At 44.9% G+C, this 14,996-nt stretch overlaps 1 pseudogene; it reads left to right on the top strand.

Annotated features, from left to right (window-relative positions):
- The first annotated feature begins 226 nt into the window (after positions 1 to 226).
- LOC127195274 (uncharacterized protein C11orf98 homolog) lies at positions 227 to 1,196 on the top strand (annotated as a pseudogene).
- The last annotated feature ends 13,800 nt before the right edge of the window (positions 1,197 to 14,996 follow it).

Below are 14,996 nucleotides of genomic sequence, written 5' to 3'. Positions count from 1 at the left end.
TGTTTTGGAGATAAAAATATAAATTATACACATGGGAACATGTTATAAACTGCGGTGCCTCCTACTCATGCCTCTCATTATCCTGATGAGCTGTTCTCGGGCGCAGCTTCTTGTTGATTTATTCATTTGCTTGTTGACTTAGCCACAGGCTCAGGAAAAAAAAATTAAGGGTTTGTTTATAGGGCAGGAAGTGGGATGCAAAAGTCTTCCTTTAGAGTCAAAGGGAATGGAGCAGGACAAACTGCTGGGACTCCGCAGCTCTCCTCGTGAGACCAGAAGAAGGGCAGGAGCAGAACTGGCCGCACATGTAACTAGCCCAAGGCACCTGTTGCAGGCACCTGTTGCTCAGCTCAGGCACGTGCTGATGGCCGTAAGCTGTCCAAGGCATATGACAAAAGGCACTTTGGTGTCCGAGGCTGGAGGCAATGCAGAAGGGGGGCTCTTTCATGAAGATCTTCCTAGAAAATTCCATCCAAGCCCTGGGATTGCAGGACTTAGACAGATGGTTGCTTTTGAAACATGGCTTGACTTAGGTAAAGCTTTACAGGAAAGGTGAGTTGCTGTATCGCCTAGAAAAGCAAGTTCACACAGTGGCTCGTGTATCCATCAAATGCTGAACCAACATTTCAGAAAGGAAAGTATACAAAGGTACAAAAAAGCTTCTGGGAACCATGGTGTGTGTGTATGTGTGTGTGTGTGACACACACACAGACACAGCATGCACACACACACACAAAATAACAATTTAGTTATCTCACATATTGGTAGCAATATAAAGAACTCTCAGTGGCTCTGGGAGTGAGCCTCCGAGTGATGCTACAGCACTCTGGGAGGGAAGATCAATCGTCCCTGGATAGAACTGAAGAAGAAATTGTTCAAGCTGAACAGGTGCTGAGGGTGCTGAGCAGGTGTCGGCGATGGAAGTGCCTGGTGGTCGGGCTGTGATAGACGAAGGGCTGACTACCAGGCACCAAGTCAAGAAGTGGGCGCCCAGTGCACGTGCCAACATCTCGCTATCTGGGGAGAAGCGCAGGAAACTCCTGAAGCATATCCGCCTTGCCCAGGAAGAAAAAACAGTCACGGAAGTGGAAGCCCCTCCAAGTCAACCAGGACTAGTGAGCACATCCCAAGTGACACAAAAGATGATACAGGCTCCCCAGGATGCAGATACAGAGGATCTTGGAGATGAGAGCTAAAAGTTCCTACCTCTTCTACCGGAAGATTTTCAGCAGCAGCCAGGAGGACTTGGAGGATGTTAGAAAAAATATTATCATATTTCATTCTTCCAGACACCTTTTCTATAATGGCTCTCTGACCTTCCCTGGAGGTATGTATTGGAAGGATATAGAGAAAGACTGAAGAGCCCCCCTCTAGCAGTTAACCCGTTTTGTAATAAAGCTCTAATGAAATATATATATATATCACTATTGTATGAAATATATGAGGGTTTGGCTTCTTGGAGAACTGCTTAGCTGTTTCTTATAAAGGTAAAATTGCCAATGCCAAACAGATTTCTCCTTAAAGAGGAAGGGAGGGAGAGAAGGAAGGAGGGAGGGAGGGAGGGAGGGAGGACAGAGACAGAGAAGGTGGGGTGGAGATATTACTCTGAACCAAATATAAATGACCATGACCCAGGAACACAGGTTCCGAGTCCCCTGAACAGCATGTCACACTGTAGAGGGATTACATGTCTTCTGTCGTCACAGAACAAAAGATGATCCTAAGTCAGTGGATTTCTGAAGTGCATTCTTAGGGCAGGCTGGCAGGCACGGAAGGAGACTGCTATTGATACCACACACTATGGCGTTCTTAGCTTCAGCCTTGGTGGAAGCTAGTGGCCAGAGCCTGTCCGGTGACTGAAAGGGTGCAAGGACAGATGTAGATGGTAGGCAGGAATGGCTACTAAGGAACTAAATACAGCTCAAGATAATGTTGGCTCTGGACATTCCAGCATCCCACAATTACACATTCTAATCAGTCCATCTGCTCATGGAGTCTTTAACACCGACGCAGGCTATACTCCCCAGAGCTGTGGTGGACAGGTCTCCCTGCCGGTAAACGTCCACAGCGCTCCTTTCAAAAGGTGAACCAAATATGAGTGCCCATGGATTGAGAACAGAGATTCAGGTTGCCCTAAGTAACAGAGTCTACCATGGAGGGGTGAGGGGGTTGGGGGGTGACCCAGGAAAGGAGATTTTGGAGGACACTTGAAGTGGAGGACAATTTCTTCCTAAGCCAACTTCTCAATGAGCTGAAACAACACATGACAGCTCACCCATGAGCACGTATTAACAACTGCATGACAAACACAGCCTTGCAGAATGCTGGACATTAAGCATGACTTTTTCTTGGAAACTTCACACCTATAGTTCAGGAATTCCACTCTTCCTATTTATCCAAGGGGACTAAAAAGAAAGGTCTCCAAAAAGGCTAACAAAAGATTGTTTATAACAGCTTTACTCTTAACAGCCCCAACCTGGAAACAACACCTACTCAAAACAAAACAAAACCTACCAGTGGAAGAATGATTCACCAATTCCAGCATAGCTTTTAAAAATAGAATGAGGGCACTGGAGAGATGGTTGGTGTTTGCTGTGTCACCATAAGGCCTTAAATTAGATCTCTGGTGCGCATGTTGAGGTTTTCTTGGTTTTCCTTTCTTTCTTTCTTTTTTTTTTAAGATTTAATTTATTTATTATTAAGCATACAGTGCTCTGCCTGCATGTACACCTGCAGGCCAGAAGAGGGCACCAGATCACATTATAGATGGTTGTGAGCCACCATGTGGTTGCTAGGAATTAAACTCAGAACCTCTGGAAGAGCAGGCAATGCCTTTAATCTCTGAGCCATCTCTCCAACCCTTTTTTAGTTTTTCGAGGCAGGGTTTCTCTGAGTAATAGCCCTGGATGTCCTGGACTTGCTTTGTAGACCAAGCTGGCCTCAAACTCACAGCAATCTGCCTGCGTCTGCCTCCTGAGTGCTGGGATTAAAGGACATGTGAGGTTTTGTTTGTTTTGTTTTGTTTTTGTTGTTAAGCTGGCATGTCACATGTGCCTATAACCCCAGCATTGGTGCTGTGGGAGTGAGATCCTAGGAGTTTGCTGCCAGCCAGTCTGTCTGAAATGATGAGAGACTGTTCAGTGAGAGACCCTGTCTCAAGGAAAGGAGATAATGATAGAGGAAGGCATCCAAGATCCTCCATGAGTGTGAACACAGGCATACACACAGGAACACATACACTACACTACATTACACACACACACACACACACACACACACACACACACACACACACGGGGGGGGGGGCGGGGAATGTATAATCAGGCATGCTGGCTCACTTTAATCCCAGCACTTGGGAGGCAGGTGGATCCTTGTGAATTCAAGGCCAACCTGGTCTACAAAGTGAGTCCAGGACAACCAAGGCTACACAGAGGGGGAAAAAAAATCAAATATAACATTTAAAAACAAGCCAGGGGGAAACACCATTTATTACATGGTGGGCCAAGTACCAACTCCTAAGCCATTGAATATGTCTAGGACTAGGCCTGTTTGAAGGGACTCTGGCTAGGAAAGGAGAAGGAAGAATGGAGATTGTCTGAGAGATGTGCCACAACTGTCACTTATACATTTAATGGAGAAGAAACTGTAGCAGGCCGTTTTGTTGTGACATATGCTGGGAGTGACTTGAACATGGTCAATGGCAGTAGAAGATGCTGATAGCAGAAGATGGGTTCCTGGATTAACCAGGGTTGAGGGAGTGGGTTCAAAAGTAAAGATGAAGACTGGCCTCGGAGAGGAAAAAGAATTTCTCTTTCATTGTAATAAAAATGAACGGAAAGGTCAGGTGTGGTGGCGCACACCTTTAGTCCCAGCACTTGGGAGGCAGAGGCAGGTGGATTGCTGCGAGTTCGAGGCCAGCCTGGTCTACAAAGAGAGTGCAGGACAGCAAAGACAACACAGAGAAACCCTGTCTCGAAAAACCAAAAAAAAAAAAAAAAAAAAAAAAAAAAAAAAAAAAAAAAAAAAAAAAAGAGAGAGAGAGAGATGGAGAGACCATCTTTCTTTCACGATTTTTAGCTGCCCTGTGACGTAAAAGATCATTCACTCTGAGAATGAAAACCATGTGCAATGGAGGCGCAGATAAAGTAGAAAAGCTGTTTTGGTTGATCTAGAGAGATGCCTGGTAAGAGAACCAAATGGACGAAGGGGGCAGGGTGGGGTGAGGTGGGGGGGGGGGGGGGGCAGGGCCACACAGGTCCACAGCTCCTGGAGTAATGTCTGCTGGGCTCTGCAGCCACTTGGAGGCATCCTAGTGCCAGGCAACCTGACTCAGTTGACTCAGCAACCTGAATATATGGCGAGAGAAAGGAGAAAGCTGGACGGATCCAAGGCTGAGGAAAGCAGGAAGAATGTTCAGGAGGTTTAGTGCAAGGACATAGGCCAGCAAGCCGAAAGGCTGCCAAGAAAATGGTAGGAGGAGTCAGGGGTCCAAACTGGTAGGCAGCGAAGGGAAGGAAGTGGGGGCCAGTGGGCAGGCTTTTTAGTTTAAGGTTCTGGAAGGAGAGCCTCGTCTGTCCCTTCTTTTGTCAAGCTCCTGCTTCCTTTCTGGTCCCTGAAGTCTTGTTACTTAGGCCACACGGAGCTCTCTTTCTGGATGCAAAATTAAGGATGAGAGGAATAAAGTGTGCACAGTGCTTGGGCTGGCCTACATGCCGGGTTACAATGAAGCAGTGTGCAAGCTTGGCCCTGGGCTGTCTGTGCAAAGCTCTGTGGCTTTCCTTCCATCAGGACTGAGGTCCTCCCAGGGTGCAGAGGAAGCAAGGGTTAGAGCCCTCAGCTAGAGGCTTTTTAATAAATAATAAGTTTCTTTGTTTAACAACAGAAAACTGTTCATGATGTGTTGTTCAACTCTTTGCATAAGGAGGTTATTAAATAGTTCTAGATGTTTTAAGTGTTAAGTATACGTATATTCAGGCGCACAGGAAGTCAAATGGAATCTTCTGCCATACCAGATATCATAAAATTGTTTTTCGTGGCTAAAAAGAAAACCAGAAATGTCTTTCCACATCTCCACCAAGGTTTTCTTTCATAGGCATAAACTGGAGACTGTCTCGTTTTACTGACTGAGGTGGGATATCTTTTTTTTTAAAAGACTTATTTTGTTAGTGTTTTGTCGGCATGTATGTATGCTTGTGTTTCACATGTGTGTGTCTGATGCACAGGGAGGCCAGTGGAGGGCTTTGAGTCCCCTGGGCCTGGAGTTACAGATGGTTGTGAACTGCCACATGGATGCTGGGAACCCAAACACAATCCTATTGGAGAGAAGTTAACTGATCTTAGCCACCCCCAACCCCAGGCATCTCTTCAGCCTGAGGGCATCTCTTCTTATTGTGTGTGAGTTTCTCCTTCTCTGAGCTCCCTGCTGAACTCTTTTGATCCCTTTACATTGTATCACTGGCTTTTTTTTTTCTAATTTTGAAAATAATATTCTTTGTAAATGTTTCACTCTTGTTTGTGGGGTTGGGCACAGCACACAGTGGAGGTCAGAGGTCAGCTCTGTGGAATTGATTCTCTCCTTCCTCCTCACCTGGATTTCAGAGATGAAATTTTGGCCTCCAGATTTGCGTTGTCAGGTGGCAAGCACCTTTACACACCAAGCCATCTTGCCGTCCTAAAAAGTGAGATTTCTTGGTATAGCAAAGTCTCCATGCTAGAAAAGACAAATGAGTATGGAAGAAGGCTGGGAACAGGAGGAAAAAAAAATAATAAGAAGAAATTGTGTAGCAAGAGATAAAGTATTAAACCACAATAATTCTCCAGAATCCTGCAAAAACTTCATGTAGCTCTCAGATAATTGCTTTAAGATAATTTAGAACTTTAAAAAATCCAGCTTGGTCTGTAAAGTTTCGCCAAGTCTGACCCCCACCAACCCAACCTGGCTTCCCTGGGTCCCAAGGGCATCTCCCAGAATTCCACCCCCTTCTGTGGAAGGGAAAGTGGGATAGTAAATCACAATGGTTCTTACTTCTCAGAGTTAGCTTTGGGGTCAGAGGCTGGACTCTCAGTTTAATGGAGTTTAAACTAGAGAAAAAATAGCTTTAAATTCTCCTTCATGATCCTGTGTCCCTTCACCTACCTCCCATCCTGCTTTGTTGTCTCCTTTCTGGATTTTAGGCTACACTCAGCTTTCCACAATTCATGTCCAAGTCTGCTTTAATCTAAGCATCATCTAAATATCACACAAAGCTTAAAACTAAAATCCACCATTTCTTCCTCAAGTCTGATAAAGCTGTCCTGGGTGTTTGACAATGGAAGTCTGAAAGACTAAGCCAATGATGAGAAGAGAAAAAGTGACAGCCAATAATTAGCCTTTTCCCTCCTGGGATAGGCGGAGCTCGGGGAACAACAGGACCCTCTATAAAAAGGCTCTCCCTACAAAGATGGGCAACTGTCTGTCTTCCTCATTAGAGAGGACATGGAGACAGCAGGGTTTGGACTCTAACAAGCTCCTTTACATTCTTCAATGAGTAAGGGTGTGTGTGTGTGTGTGTGTGTGTGTGTGTGTGTGTGTGTGTGTGTGATGTCTCCTGTGCTTCCAAGGAAACCTACATGGTCATCAGAATTCTGGGCCATTACAGCTGGTAGAACAACTGGAAGAGAAGAAAATTAAATGTGCAAAGGAACCCTCCATGAGTCCCTAAGACTGTCTCTGAAGGAGTTAGTCTTCCTGACCTCATTCAGCTCCAGTCACCTGAGGAGCTAAGGAGCAGAGGAGCTGAGAAGCCGAGGAGCCAAGAAGCCGAGGAGCCTGAGCTCTGCTGCTCCTTCTTTTTCTCCTCCTCCTCCTCCTCCTCTTCCTCCTTCTCCCAAGAGAGTCCCAGCAGGAGAGGAGGACAGGTCCAGGAGTGGCTGCCTCTGCTCCAGGGAGAAGACAGCAGGGAACTGGGCAGACACAGCCTCTCTATAGGGTTTCTTAGGGGGTGGAGCTTTCTGGGGGTCAGGAATTTCCAGAGTGGGAATTGGTGGGATTTCAAGCCTGAGCTGGGGGAAGCTCAGGGATTGGTGGCTTTTTATCCAGACTTCTCATCCCAAATTTGCATCATCTGGGATGAGTCTTACTGAGGGGCTGGAGATGGCAGATACAAAGGTCCAGGGGCTAAAGGGGGAGGGGGTCCTGCTGGAGCTTTCTCAGGTAGAGGTTGGGCCGCTTTTCTGCCCTGAGGGGTAATAAAGTTTATACAAAGTGTCCAAAATTTACAGAGTCCATTGTGAAGGCAGTCCGCTGAAGCAAGAAAGGTCATCATCATGGACAGCTCCCATGGCGGCAGCAGAGGGCTTTCTGAGGCAGGAAAGGTGTCTGGTTTTCATAGAGCGGTGGGCAGAAGCAAGATTAGTCACCTTGGACAGCTCCCGCTGAGCCGCTGACAGGTGCCAACATTTTCTCTCCAAAGGCCCAGGACTGGAAGGAGGGGCTGACTGCCCTGAGGCTGGAAGGCAGACTGGCTGTAGCCACTTTAAACTTCTGTCACAGACCTAGGGGAGGGGAATAGGATGAAAGAAGGAGGGAGGGAGGAACAATTAAGATGTAATCTGAATAAATTACTTAAATAAAAAATAAAAAAATGTAGTGGTTTGAGCCAGGTGTGGTGCTGCACACACTCAGGAGGCAGAGGCAGGCGGATCTCTGTGATTTCAGAGGCCAGCCTGGTCTACAAAGTGAGTTCAGGACAGCCAAGGTTACACAGAGAAACCCTGTTTTGAAAAACAAAAACAAACAACAAACAAAAACAAAATAAAGTTTAGTGGCCCAGTGCTCAAGGGTGGTGATACATAGTGGGCCAGAGGACAGGGGTGTGGGTGTGGGTGGTCAGTTGGCTCCCCAAAGATTGGGGAAGGTACCCTGTCACAGGGCTCGGGGGTGGGGCAGTGGATAGCAGCAGGCCACCACAGCTTGGAGATGGATTGCTGCGGCTTGGGGGGTGGACTGTCACAACGTTGGGGCAGACTGTTATTGCTGCTCCAGGCCAAGGCTTGAGGGAGGGCACTATGGCTTTTGCCTTGGCAGGAGGGTGGTGGTGCTCAGCACCACGAAGTGCAGAGGCTCTGGGCTCTCTCTGCTGCAGCGGCAGCTTTGATCCAGCCACAGCCACTGAGGCAGCAGAGAAATCCCAAATCTAAGGATCCATAATCCATAGCTCCTGGTGTTGGGAGAGATGCCCTGGTGACATTTATACTCACCCTCCTGTGCCCACTAAGAAAAGTCTTTCTTTATTGTTCTCACAGCTTTTAAACATGTTCTATTCTTCCGTCAAAGCTAGTTTGTTTGGCTCTGAGGAAACTAAAACCAAACCAAACCAAACAAAACTGAGCTCTCTGTTTAATGTCTCCTCCATTATGGCTAGGAGAAAAGCCTTCATCATGGCTGGGTCTGCAATAATGCATCACAGGTTTCATTTGCACTCCCTAACAATACTCAACTTTAAGACTGGGAAGCTGCAGCGATGGCTCAGCAGTTGAGAGCACTGGCTGCTCTTGAAGAAGACCTGGGTCTGGTTGCCAGCACCAGATGGCGGCTCCCAACTGTCTCTGACTTCAGTTCCAGGAGATCTGCACCTTCTTCAGACCTCCAGGGGGACCAGGCGTGAGTGTGGCAAAGCCTCAAGCACATACAGAAAAATAAACAAGCTTTAGGAGAAATGAAAACGGGGCCGAGTGTGGTGGCGCATGTCTTTAATCCCAGCACTCGGGAGACAGAGGCAGGCAGATCACTGTGAGTTCGAGGCTAGCCTGTTCTTCAAAGTGAGTTTAGGACAGCCAAGGCTACACAGAGAAACCCTGTCTTGAAGGAAAAAAGAAAGAAAGAAAGAAAATAATAAATAAATAAATAAATAATTTAATTTAATTTAATTAAAAAGAAAGAAAACAACATATCTCTAAAGTCCTCCTATGGGTCTCAATCCTCAGAAGATGCTCCCCTACCCCTAATCCTGGAATCACATGAAGACACAGCCTCCCACCTAGCTTCTGCTATCACCATGAAAATGTACTGCTCCTCCTAATTCTGGCATCATCATCACCTACCTTGATTCTCTCCTGCCTCATATAGGCATTTGGGGGAAAACTAAGAAAAATCCTCTGTCTCCATGGCATCGTGGGCTCTTGCCTTCACTAAGAAATACAACCTCTTGGTCCCAGGCCACGGTCCATGCTTTGTCCCAGGTCACGGTCCATGATTGGTCCCAGGCCACAGTCCATGCTTTGTCCTCATTGTCAGGTGCTGTTTGTTTGTTTGTCAGTGTTTGGATAGACATAGTGATAGCCTTCCTCCCCTCCTATGCATCCAGTAATATCCCTTATTTGTTGCTGTATTTTCACTCCCCTGCCTCTGTCACTGGCTGATCAGGTTTGTGTCTTCCAGAGTTTGACAGACATCCTAGTTGGACAAGTCCCGGGTAAAGTCTCCAGATGGGTTTCAACGCCTCTCTTGTTTTAAGTCTGGTTTGTGATTTTAGCACTTGCTTACATAACCTTTGGGCATGATTGGCACCTGTCAGACTGTCCTTCAACTAGAGATGGAGTTATCTTAGCGTTATCAACCACTGCCATCAACACCAACACCTATCTGTGAGTGACATGATGGTCTGACCTTTTTGACCTCTTGCAATAGCCACTCTTTTATGATTAAAATAAGATATAAGAGAATAAGATGCCAGGCAGCAGATATTATATTATATGAGATTTATTAAATGAGCATGGGGAGAGAAAGAAATGGGGGAGGGGTACCCCAGAGAGAGAGAGACAAAGACAGACAGGGGAAGAGGGAGAGATAAGAGAGGGTGAGAGAGAGGGAGGGGCGAGGTAGGTCTGTTCTTTTATATGCTGGGCAGGGCCATGCCTCATGGCAGGTAGGCAATGACATCACAGGTAGGCAATGACATCACAGGTAGGCAATGACATCACAGGTAGGCAATGACATCACAGGTAGGCAACGACATCACAGGTAGGCAACGACATCACAGGTAGGCAATGACATCACAGGTAGGCAGTGACATTATAGGTAGGCAATGACATCACAGGTAGGCAGACAGAAGCATAATTCTAACACATGCCCTCTCCTCAAACTTCAGTCTTGTGGCTCTACAGCCTATAGCAGACCAGCAATGCCAATTGGGGACCCTCCGGTGGTCTCACTTTCTTAGGCCAAAGTAGGTTATTTTCTTCCCTTATAATCAATTTGACCTTCCTGAGGACATTCAGAGACAAAAAACGGTAAAAGTCGAAGCAAAATTCCTATACTTTCTCCAGCCCCAAACATTTGAAGCTGGGCTCATTATGTCTCACACAGGCATGGGACCCTAACCCCTGGTGACCCTTAATGCCTTGCACAAAATGGCCAAGTCTCAACCTATGCTAAAACATTTATATTTACTAAGAAAATCAAATGTCCATTTGTCCCACCAGACAGGAGCCCACAGGAGTTCCATGAAAATAAGGTCAAAGAACTTCTTCCTGGGGTGCTATAAGAGAATTTCTTCTCATCAGTGGCTCAGTTCCCTCTCTGAGAACACCATTGCTTCCAGGGTGAATACAAACACTGGAAGAAAGCTGGGGGAGGGGATCCCTGAAAAACAGGCTTCCCAGGAACAGAGTGGGCCTGCCCGAGGTGTTCTCAACATATACTTATTTCTCCTGACAATGTGAAAATAAAATCATACTAGTAAGCCAGGCATGGTGGCGCACGCTTTTAATCCTAGCACTAGGGAAGCAGAGGCAGGCAGATCTCTGTGAGTTCAAGGCCAGCCTGGTCTACAGAGCAAGTTCCAGGATAGCCAGGGCTATACGGAGAAACCCTGTCTTGAAAAACAAAAAACCAACAAAAGAAACAAAAAATCTAGGTCCATTGGAAGAATAGCCAGAGCCATCTCTTTAGGTCCACACTACACTTTTAATGTCTACTAGATCCCAAATTAAAGCTCCAGCCTGCATCTGGTCCTCGTTTTTGTCTTTTTGTTTTGTTTTTCAAGACAGGATTTCTCTGTGTAACAGCCCTGGCTGTCCCAGACTCGCTTTGTAGACCAAGCTGGCTTTGAACAGATTTGATGCTCTCACTGCTGCAGCCTCTCTTCTCTTAAGGAAAAAAGGAAAGGAAAGAAAGAAAAGAAAGAAAGAAAGAAAAGAAAGAAAGAAAAGAAAAAACCAAAACATGCCCCCTTAGCTGGGCGTGGTGGCACACACCTATAATCCCAGCACTCAGGAGGCAGTTCGAGGCTAGCCCGGTCCACAAAGTGAGTCCAAGATAGCCAAGGCCACACAGAGAAACCCTGTCTCAAAAAACAGAGAGAGGGAGAGACAGAGACAGACAGACAGAGACAGAGACAGAGACACAGAGACAGAGACACAGAGAGAGACAAAGACAGACAGAGAGAGAGAGACAGAGAGAGAGGTCCATAGCAAACTGTGGACCAAATTACCCGGGTTGTGGTATCCGGCATTTTGTTATGAGCTGTGCAGATTGACACAACTAGCATAAATTCCAACATTTAAGTGTAAGAAATGAAGCAGAATTATTTTTTACTATGGAGAAGGTTATTTTAGCATTTCACAAAGATAAAATACTCAATACTAGTCTCACCAAGGGCTAGACCGGAGTGTAAAAAATGTCCCTTGAGTTTGGCGTGGTGGTGCATGCCTGTAATCCCAGCACACAGGGAGGCAGAAAGTCAATCAGCCTCTGCACCACTTGTCCTTGGCCCCTCCCCTCCACCGGGTGAGTCACACTTAAGGTTTGAAACACTGCAAAGCTGAGTGTGCCCAGCAGAGGCCCCTGTGCACAAAGGAAAGGTAATAAAGCTAAAAGCCCGAAGAAATCAGAAGTCAAAAACAGACCCAGCACCAGCACAGATCACAGGAAGAGCAGAGCTGCAGGTTCACGCACGCCTGCACTCAGCCCATGTCTGGTTTGCAGGGACCTGGGAAGCAGCCGGTCCAACAGGCGTACCTCATTCTCTGTGCTTTGTCCTCTCATGTGGGTTTTCTTTTTACAATTCTTTTTAGTTACATTTCCATATTATTGTTTTTTTTTTAAGTTTTATGTTTCCCTGTTTCATTCCTCTTTTTATATTTAACTAATTTGTCCACACATTTATTTCCTTATTGGACAGTCATTTGTTTGCTCTTTCCTTTTTTTTTTTTTTTTTTCCCCACTGTTTCTCCACCCCCCTTTTTTCTTTCTACTTTAAGGAATATTTTTATTTTAACTTGCTTAAAAAAAAGAGAGAGAGAGAGACTTTGTTTTTATTTTTATTCCTTTAAAATGTGTGTGTGTGTGTGTGTGTGTGTGTGTGTGTGTGTATGTGCGTGCACATGGGTGTGTATATATCCACAAAAACGAGTGCCCACAGAAACTGGAAGAGGGCATCAGATCCCGTGGAGCTGGAGTCTTGTGCCTGTGAGCCACTCAGCGTGGGTGCTGGGATATAAACTCCACTTCTTTGCAAGATCATCAAGTGCTCTTAACACCCACCCATCATACAGCGCTTTTATTTATTTTTAAATTTTATCTAATTTTGACTCAAAATGTTCTCATTTTTGGGAAGCCTTTTCTTGCTTTTTTATAATTTTTATAATATCTTGTTCTTTCCTTTCCCTGTCACACCATTCTTCTCTGTGTTTCTTCTTCAACTTCTCTTAATTACTCTTTCTTTTCTTTATTCACTCTGTCTCTGCTTGCTTTCTTTATATCATTAATTTATTATTTTTACATTTATTATAAAGGTTTTTATTTTTGATATGGCGTTTTGTGTAACTTAGATTAGATTTGAGCTTGCTATGTAGCTAAGACTGGCTTTGAACTCTTGACTCTCTTCCCTCAGGCTCCTGAATGAGAAGATGACAAGCACAAACCTGGCTCTTAGGTAAATTTTAACTTCACAGCACACTCCACATTGTTGTGCCCTCCATGTTTTATGGTTATTGGTGATGTATTAATGGGCACTACCTAGGGCTAAGTGTATTTCTGCATCTTGCTTGAATAGGTGCTGCTGCTATTACAGCAGTTTGTTTTCCACTCTGTGAGTGGTACTGAAGACTGGGCTCTCAAGAGTGGGCCGCTTAATAAGGGGATTCCTCAGATACAGCCAGAAGAGATATTCAGGCCAGAACACATGCAAATCACAACACACAGACGTGACAGTGGAAGGCCCTATCATTTTTCCAAAAGATTGTAAGTCCTCAACTACTGAGTTCAAAGATACAGAAATGGGAAAAAGTCTAGACAAGGATTTTTTAAGCTTTAGTTATAAGGGTAACCAACAACCTCAAGTTGCACAAACAGGCATGTGGAACAAGGCAAATTGATTGATCTGGGAGTTGCAGGGAGTCCACAAGACAGAAGAGGAAATTAGAAGAGTGAGTCAGGCAATTATCCACACAAATGACAAAGCCAGAGGTGTGGAAGAGAAAGTCAACAAAGAGAAAAACAAAAACATAAACTATTAACATAGATGAACCAAGCAGAATAAGAGCAGCGGGTGAAGGATGAAATCAAGGAGTATTATGGTCAATATCAACAAACCAAAACTATAAATGAGCACAACTTTCAAGAATTCTAGAAAACAATAACAACAAACATAAGAATCCACAGAACAGATGGAAGAGCTGAGTTTAAAACAAAAAACACTATGAAGCTAATCAATAACATAGGAACTATTTCCCCAAATCTAGAGAAGGAAGCAGACAGCCAAACACAGAGGCATTTGGAGTTCCTAGCAGACATAATTTTTAAAAAGTATCTTGATGACATTTATGAAAATACCCAAAACAAGGAATCAATATTACAAGCTACAAAGTAAAACACCAGTCAACTGGAAAACTATATCAAATCTCTTGTGAGCTGATGCTGGGACCCAGGCCCAGGCCTTTTGGGGGCAGGGAGTCAACAACACAGACCCCAGGAGTTGGGCAAGTGGCAGAAGTAGACTTGTTTATTGCAGAGGTAGGGCACACCTTTATACCCCCCTCCCAGTGTCCCATTGGCTCCCAAACTGCGAGATGCTGTTGTGGCTCCTCTTCCTTGGTTACCATCATGATGTCACCAGTTTCTGGGCATGCCTGGGCGTGTCCAGTCAGGTCTTGGCAGACTCTACATGAAGGCCCCCTTCTGTGCATGCATGTTGCCAGGCAGGCCTTGTTCTTGCTCAAGGCAGGTCTCCTTCTTCCTATACTCGGCAGTCCTGAAATCCAAGAAAGCATCTTGAAAGAAAACAACTGCTCACCAACATTGCTGCATCCAACAAACATATCTTTAAAACTAATGCACAAACAGATACATCTCAAGATGACTAAAGACTAAGGCAGTCTATGACCACTAAGTCATCATTACAGATAATCCTTAGGGGAATAAATAATATCTGCAGAGGAGAGAGAGCATTTTAAACATGAGGGAGAGGAGCGAAGATATCTTATGAGAAGAAAAAGATGAACAAAGTAGAACAAATAAAGGGTTTATCATGTCCAGCACAAAAAAAATAGCAAACCAGTAATGCTGATAATAGAGAAGACAAAGAACAAACAACAGTTCAAGCAATCAGAAGAGCAGCCAACAGAATGACAGGAATTAACACACCTCTCTGGAGAGTTCTTTTAAGTGTAAATGGCCTCAACTCAAACAAAAGAACAAGATCCAAATGTTTTTGTATCCAAGGAACACATCTCACTAGCAAAGACACCCACATAAGGAGAATCAAAGAAAGTTCATTTATCAAGCAAATTGAAGCTGAAGCAAATGGGGCTAGCTATTCTGATATCAGATAAAGTAGACTTCAACCAAAACTAGTTAGAAGGGATAAAAAGAATAATATTAGTAGAGTGAACAATTCAAGACTATGTAACAATTATCTATTCACACCAAATGTTGGAGCTCATAAGACAACCACAGTTAATGTAAGAAGTCTTACAAGCCCTGATATAACACATGAACTCAGTACTCATCCTTAGCT

This window comes from Acomys russatus, chromosome 11 (assembly GCF_903995435.1).
Source record: "Acomys russatus chromosome 11, mAcoRus1.1, whole genome shotgun sequence".
In the NCBI taxonomy this organism is placed as follows: Eukaryota; Metazoa; Chordata; class Mammalia; order Rodentia; family Muridae; genus Acomys; species Acomys russatus.
This window is presented reverse-complemented; position numbering and strand designations above follow the sequence as displayed.